A 7,722-nucleotide genomic window follows, 5' to 3' on the forward strand; every position below is an offset into this window, starting at 1 on the left:
TGGCTCCTGTTTTCTCTCCAGATGCTGGCCCTGAAGGATACTATGTGTTCCCAGAGTACTGGCCCTGGGTGACCATGTCTAAGGGAGGGAGAGGTCCAGTCTTTAGACCACTCCTGGGGTCTTGACATCAAACCAAGGTGCCTGTATGTAGGCCCTGGTTTTTGAATTATCTATAATTAATGTTGTTTTTTGTTATTTAGCACTTTCTCATCAAAGGGCTCACTTATTACTTGAGACTACCTGGCAGTTAGATAAGGCTGGGTCTCCTTCCAAATCTGCTGTCTCAGGCTGCTCCCTCTGATCTCATCCTCCTTCTGTCTAGATCAGTAGGTCTGAAGATAGATTGTCCTTCAAGGCTAACCTCGGATCTCACCCCCTCTAGGAAGACTTCCCTGATTCCTGCCATGGTGTTGCCACCCTTCTCAGAATTCCTGGGGCAAATAGAATCTGTACCAGAAATCTGTTGTAAGCCATGTCCTCTGATTGTGGGTAGAAGTCACTGGGACTGTCCTCAGGGACAGCTCTGGCTCTCTCTCCTTCTGGACACTTGGGAAGGGTGTACATCTCCACCCACCTGAATCCAGGTGGGGTCATGTGACTTGCTATGTGAGTGGAAATGACAGGTGTCACTTCCAGCAAGATAGTTTTAAACTCAGTATGTGCTTTTCCATGACAATTGTCAAAGTTCCCAATAATGGCTGCCTGAGTCCCTGTCTGACAAAAGACTGAGCCCCTACAGACCTGTGATGACGTGTAATTGTGGGCAAAAAATAAACCTTTGTTGTTTTAAGCCACTGAGATTTTTAGAGCTATTTGTTACTGGAGCATAACCTAGCCCATCTTAACCGGTATATTGTATGAACGGCCAAGATGTCCCACGTGACCATTCTGAGATACAGAATAAGTTCATGGTTCCTTATAATTTTCATTCAAATTATAAAAACTTTTTTTTTTTATAATTTTTTTTTTTAACGTTTATTTATTTTGGGGACAGAGAGAGACAGAGCTTGAACGGGGGAGGGGCAGAGAGAGAGGGAGACAGAATCGGAAACAGGCTCCAGGCTCTGAGCCATCAGCCCAGAGCCCGACGCAGGGCTCGAACTCCCGGACCGTGAGATCATGACCTGGCTGAAGTCGGACGCTTAACCGACTGCGCCACCCAGGCGCCCCTCAAATTATAAAAACTTTTGATCCTTAAATCTGCTGGTGGCTGTGCTCACTGAAGTCACTGCTGGTCAGTGGGTCCTCCAAGGTACATAGGGGACGCTCTCCAAAGTCACTGTAGGCCATGGGCTTCATGGCAGGCTGGACGTGAACACCTGGTTCTGAAATCCTTTCGCCACACGGACATCAGTCGAGGGCACGCTCATCCCTCTTGGTCCAGTGGGCAAGCCCACTACTTTGGTCCCCTGTCTGTACAATGACTTCTATCTCAGAGATATCTTGGTCCTTCCGTGCTACTGGGTCTGGGTCCCAGGACTATCTGGTACACACCCTGATCTGTTTCAGTAACTTAAACGCTCAGAGAAAAGGGTTCAAGAGCAGATCTTCACTCTCCTGAAAGGGCCACAGGCTTAGTGTGCAAATTTAGCCACTGCCGCCCTGCCGCCACAGCCACCACCACTTCATCAAGCAGCTGCCAAGCCCCTTATTTCTATGACCGTGGGAGAAGGTGACACAGCTCCATGTGCCCACAGGGCTCCACTCGGGCCCAGATGGATCAAAATACCCAGGCACACCCTCTCCCAGAATGGTGGGTGGCTACTGACCTTACATGTGGGCATCCGGCTGCCCAGAACTGTGCAAGCCTGCTTTCGGATGCAGCAATGTCGTTTCTAAATGGAAACTTGTCCCCCAAATTGGCAGTCTTCCCCCGCACCTCCACCCCAGGGTAAGAATTTAAAGTCCCCCTCCCCACGGCACTCCACATGTGACTCTTGGCTCCTGGCTGCGCAGCCAGCCTGTGGCACGTCCCCATCACCCTTGAACATCACAGGGCCTGCAGTGAATGTGGGATAGACACTGGTGGTGGGGAAGGAAACTGACCCCCTGGAGCCATGCTCTCAGGCACAGCTGAAGGGACTCAGGCCACCAGCAAGGACCAGAACATCCTCTCCCGCAGTCTCCAGATGGGAGCCGGCACCAGGTGAGGGTGAGGCAGAGGGGCAAAGGGGGCTGGGCCAGGGCCAGCGATGCCACTGTGCCCAACATAGTGGTAGGACATGGCCCCAACAGTCCAGGACTCTCTGTGGCCTTTCTTTTCAACTGGAAATGTCTGCTCCCAGCCCATCCCCCCACCCCCGCCACCGGGATATTCCTCCTCACCCTCCCAACACTCCAACCTCACTTTGCACAACCAGCAGATTCCTGAAAAGATGCCAGGAAATTGGGTTTTGGGAAATCATACCCTGCTCTGAATGCCCAGTGGGGAATGATGTGTTGAAATACATCTTCTGTAAATCCTTTCATAAAGTGACACCCCCACAGCCACTCCCACAGCACAGATCAGGTGAGCTCCCCTAGGGTGCTCCTCCTTCATCTCCTAAATTAATGAGCTATTCCCCACCAGCCTCACCTGGGATAGAGGTTGAGGCCAGGCTGGGGGGATCCTCTATCTCAGAGAACAGAAAGGACAAATAATGAGCCGTTTGCCCTTTGCCGGCAGGACCTCAGGCCCCGCAGCGCTGTGAGTCACTGGTGATGAGTCACTGCGCATTGTTTGTGCTGATGATCCAGGGAGGAAGCAGTCACACTGCAAAAGTTGACTTTTCTCCTCTTGCTCTGGGATGTGAGGTTACGTGTGTGCGTGCCTGTGTGTACGTGTTTGCTTGGACCCCCCTGAGTGCATGTGGGACGGGCACGTACCTGGAAAATTACGATTTCCCAACACATTTGGGATAAGAATGTCCTTCAATCACAAGATGGTGTCTTAAAGCTAAAGCTAACAAGGCTATTGACTCTATAGGCATCAGCCTCTGGGACTGTCCCTCCATGGCACAAGGGGCATGTGGGCCCTGTCCCCTCAGCACTGCACCCACCTGGAACTGCCCTCTGCCTACCACATGTCAAACTTGTCCGTAAAGTGTGCCCCCTGCCCCTGCCCCCTGACACAATTCACAAGGCCAGGAGTGGATGCAGGACTCGGGAAATGGGAATTGGAACGAAGATTGCAACTTCGGTCCAACTGTCCCCCTTACCAGAAGCCTAGTTGGGGTGGTGGGTGGCTATTTTCCCCACACTGTGGGCTGGAAAGCAGAGAAGGTGGCTGCTGGAGAGTAGGAAGCAGATGCCCAGAGGAGCCGAGAAGGGAGAGGTCTTCTAAAACACACAGCCCTTCGGTGCCTCTGCCCCACACATGCTGTTCCCCTGGTCCAAGGCCCGGCCCCCACCCACATGGTGCCCTCACCCTACAAGACCAGCTCAGGGGTCACCTCCTCAGTGAGGCCTTTCCCAAGCCCCCCAAGCAGGGCACCCCCTTCTTGCTATGGGGCACCCCTTTTCTTCCTGCTAGTCATTTTGACACCACCCCCACCCCAACTATGCTCCTTAAGGGCAAGAACTGTGGCTCCTTTATCTTTGTACACCTAGCTCCGTGCATTGAACATAATAGATGCTCCATAAATACTCTGGGACCAATGTCCCAAGGCCAGTGTTGACCTTGACTCTCTTGGATCCCACAAATAAGTGACAAGAGCAGGTTTAACCTTGGTGTCTTCTGCCTCTAGGAAGCCTGAGTTCTTCTTGGCTTACAGGGTTGAGAGCAGCCAGTCTCCTTCAGTTGCCTCCCCCCACCCTACCCTGGGGAAACCGAGGCAGGAAGGCATCTGTTGTCTGCTCCAGGGAGCATTCTGAAGAACAGGAATGCTGCAAGCAGATGGGCTTGTCTCTGAATTGGTTGTGACAAGGTTGGCTACCAACAGCTAGTGCCCCTCGGAGCTGGCTTCAGGGAACTCCGTTTAAGGAATCAAGGGTGTCTTAAACCGAGGATAAGGGCCTTAGAAATCTCTCCCAACATTTTCTACACAAATGTAGGTAGCTACACATTTTTACAAATATGAAATCAAACTGTACATCCACTCTTTTGTAACCTGTTATTTTCACTCAGCAATATATTGCAAACATTTTTGTCATGCTAATAAACCTGGATCTAAAACTTCATTTGTTGTTGGTAGTGTTTCCATCGTAAGGACACGTCAGGGTTAGATGTATACGTGCTGCTGTTGGACATTTAGCTTATCAGTCATTTTTACATTGAAAACAACACGATGAATGAATACCATTGTACACGCATCTTGACTGATAATCTCCATCAGATCAGTTACTCACAATAGCATTGATGCACTAAAGGGTAGGCATTAGGGGTTTTTTTCAGTTTTTTGTTGCATAACAACCAACTGCTGTCCAAGAGAAGATTGTACCAGTGAAAATTTCCCTTTCCAGCAGTCTTTAAGAGCAATATTCCCTCACACCTTACCACTCCCACGTTTCTGCAAATGGTTTTCAAAGCGTCAATCAGCCATAAGAAATCAATTTTTCCCTTCTCTGCTTAAAATATGCTTCACAGCAATCAGTCACAAGAAATAAACTCTTCCCTTCCCTGCTTAAAGTATAGCTTCACAGGAGAAAATCCAAAGTCACAAGAGAGGGCGTGACACCCACTGAACAGCCTCTACCATGTACCAGGCATGAGACACGTTCACTCTCATTCAATCCCACAAAGTAGATACTATTGTTCCTGTTTGACAAATGAGCAAGTGAGGGTTCAGAGAAGTTCAGAGACTTGCCCGAAATCACATAGCCAGGACGTGGCCAGAGTCAGGCTCTGACCCCAGGTCTGAGGACAGGGCCCATGACCTCCATCCTCATGGCTCCTGGAGACACACACAATGTGGCCCTAATGCATACTTTCCAACCTCATCCTCTCCTTGCCCTGGTCAAGTCCCCCTGCTTTGGCCACACTAGTCCCCTCCAAAGGGTGTACACCCTCTGTTAGCATGGGCACAGCAAGATGGTGGAATCAGGGACGATTTTTTTATTGCTTAACTATACTTTCTACCACAGCAATATTTTACACATTTAACAGAGAAACAAAGTTTTTTAATTAAAAAAAAAAAAAAAAAAACCTCATTGTCAAGATTCTCTCTTTAAGAAAAGAGTCCCCTCCAATGTTCCCAAACACACACGTGTGCATGCATACACATGCACACATGCTCACATGCTGTGACAACTTGGGGTTAGTGGGCTACAGGCTGTTGGTGGGAGGGAGTAGAGCATCTCAGAAGCATCCTGTGACTTTCCAAGGTGAGGCTGGGGGTCATGCCCATCCACAGTCAAGTCTCCCACAACAGGACAATGGCCTTTGAGGACATCCCAGAGCTACTGCTGGCCTCTCTCTCCTCCAGAGACCTGACCTCCCCCGACTCAGGCCAGCTGTCTCTGGCACAGACCCTCAACCAGCCAGGCCCTGGGGAAACAGCTGGACCCAAATGACTCCAGCGGCTGCAGCTAAATGGCCAGGCCTTCCAAAATAAGCAAAGGGAAGCCGAGGGAGCCAAGACTGCCAGCATCAACGAGGGAGTCAGCTGAGGGCAGCAAGTGAGGGACAGGGCCTGGGAACATGTTGCTCAGGGGGAGCCAGGAAAGCTGCATGGGCCTGGTCTAAGAAAAGGGTAGAAACAGGGACTTCCCCCACTATACCCACATCCACACATGTAAACTAGAACACACTCCTTCTGGAACTCTTGCAATATATTTAAGGTTTATAGAGTAAATGCATTATATACTGGATGGATGGATGGATGGATGGATGGATGGTTGGCTGGGTGGCTAAACACAGCAATGAATGCATACATCTGGTGGATAATGAGTAAATATGTCTGCTTCCTTTGGAGGCCAGTAATACCAAGGTGAATCGAGAATCATAAAGATGTTCATATTCCTCTAGTCCTTAATCCCATTCTTGAAAATTTGCTATAAGGAAATAATTCAGAGGAAAACAACTGCTCTAACCCCCAAAGGTTGCAGCAGCATTGCTTCTAATAGAGCAAACCAGAATGGCTCAAGCAAGCAGTGACCCAGGCTGGTGAGTAAATTATGGCAAAATATTATATTATGCAGTTATTCAAATGAAAATAACTTAATAACAATGTAAGGGAACCATATTTCTGAAATAGTATTAAGAAGTAAAAATGTGTATATTTGCAGAGCCGTGTTTTAAGTCAGGAGGAAAGGTATTTTGGTGGATAGAACAGCACAGGCTGGGACATTAGATCCGTATTCCAGTACACTTGCATCTCAGGCCCATCATTTGACCTCTTCTGCCCCACTTTCTATATCCCTGCAGTGGGAACAATGAGCAAACATCTCCTGGTTGGGAGGACTGCATTAGCTTTTACATGTGCGGGTACTTTGTAAACTGTAAAGCTCATCACATGCTAGTCAAAATTACGCATCTGTGTTGAGATTAGAAGGAAAACAAAATAAATATAGTGGTGGAGTTAGAACTGGAGGAAATGCAAACTGAAACAAAAATAATACAATATTTCATCCATATCAGATTTCACCAAACAAACAAACAAAAAGTACACATAGAATGTCCTCAACACCTGACGCGATTAAACCTGAACCCTGTCTTTGTTGCTCACCTTGATAAGGCAGAGCTGGGCTGGGGACAAGGCAAGAGGAATTGTGGGAGGGGCATCTGGAGATGGAGGGCTCTACAGTCCCTTGCTCCCTGGATAAGGACAGAAAAATCCAGAATCCAGATTCACTGGGCATGGGGTACTTTAGAGCGCCGGCGGTTCTGTGGATAGCAGCCCTTGGTCTGGACTGTGAGCTCAGAGAGAACAGGGCTTCCTGGAAGGTACAGGGGATGGACCTACAATCCCCCAACAGTAGCAGCCCCAGACCCAACTTACAGCTGTTTGAAATTCAGTTCAAGGGATTTATTTGGCTGCTGCTGCAGGTAAAATTGTGTTTGTTCAAGAATAGGTCCTGCGGGAGCCGGGTGGGCGGGGACAATGGAACCCAAAGCAGCAGGCAGGTGGCTCAAAAGAACCCCCACCCAGTGGGCTCCAGGTTTTCATATTCGTGATCCCCAAGAAGTAAATTCAGTCACCTCCTTTTACAGATAAGGAAGCAGAAGCTATTCCAAACTTCTTCGATGCTGGCCCACTGGGCACAGTCTGGGGGAAGCAAGGATCAGCGGTGGGAGGAACAGTTCTCCAGGGACCCAGGTCCCGGCTGAGTCACTGGGCCCGGGGGTCCACTTTGCAGCCTCTGTTACTCACTGCCGGAGACTATGACTTAATTCCCTGTGGGCGATGCCACCAGGCACACGAGGAGATGGGAGATGACTGTGACACAGAAGCTAAAAGCCTCAATTACCCTTCATGACAGGAACATAGGACATTTTTATGAAGAGAGAAATTTTTGCCTCGTAAATCTCAGCCTGAACTGCTGGTGACCATGGTTACATCCAGAGGCACATCCAGAGGCACATCCAGAGGCAGTCTCACCAAGGCGGGGGATCACCCCAGCCTCTCACCTGCTCATTAAGCCCCAGGACAGTGCTCTGGGGGAGCACTTAGGGGTCAGCCAGGATTAGGCCAGGGCAGGCATCAGGAAGGGCCAGAGTTCAGGTACATCTCTGGCTCCCAGCCTTGGCTTCTGGTGGGAAAGAGAGGGGGTGCTTTAAAAGGTCCTGCCACCGGGGTCCACCCT

Source organism: Prionailurus bengalensis, chromosome A3 (genome assembly GCF_016509475.1).
Source record: "Prionailurus bengalensis isolate Pbe53 chromosome A3, Fcat_Pben_1.1_paternal_pri, whole genome shotgun sequence".
Lineage (NCBI taxonomy): Eukaryota > Metazoa > Chordata > Mammalia > Carnivora > Felidae > Prionailurus > Prionailurus bengalensis.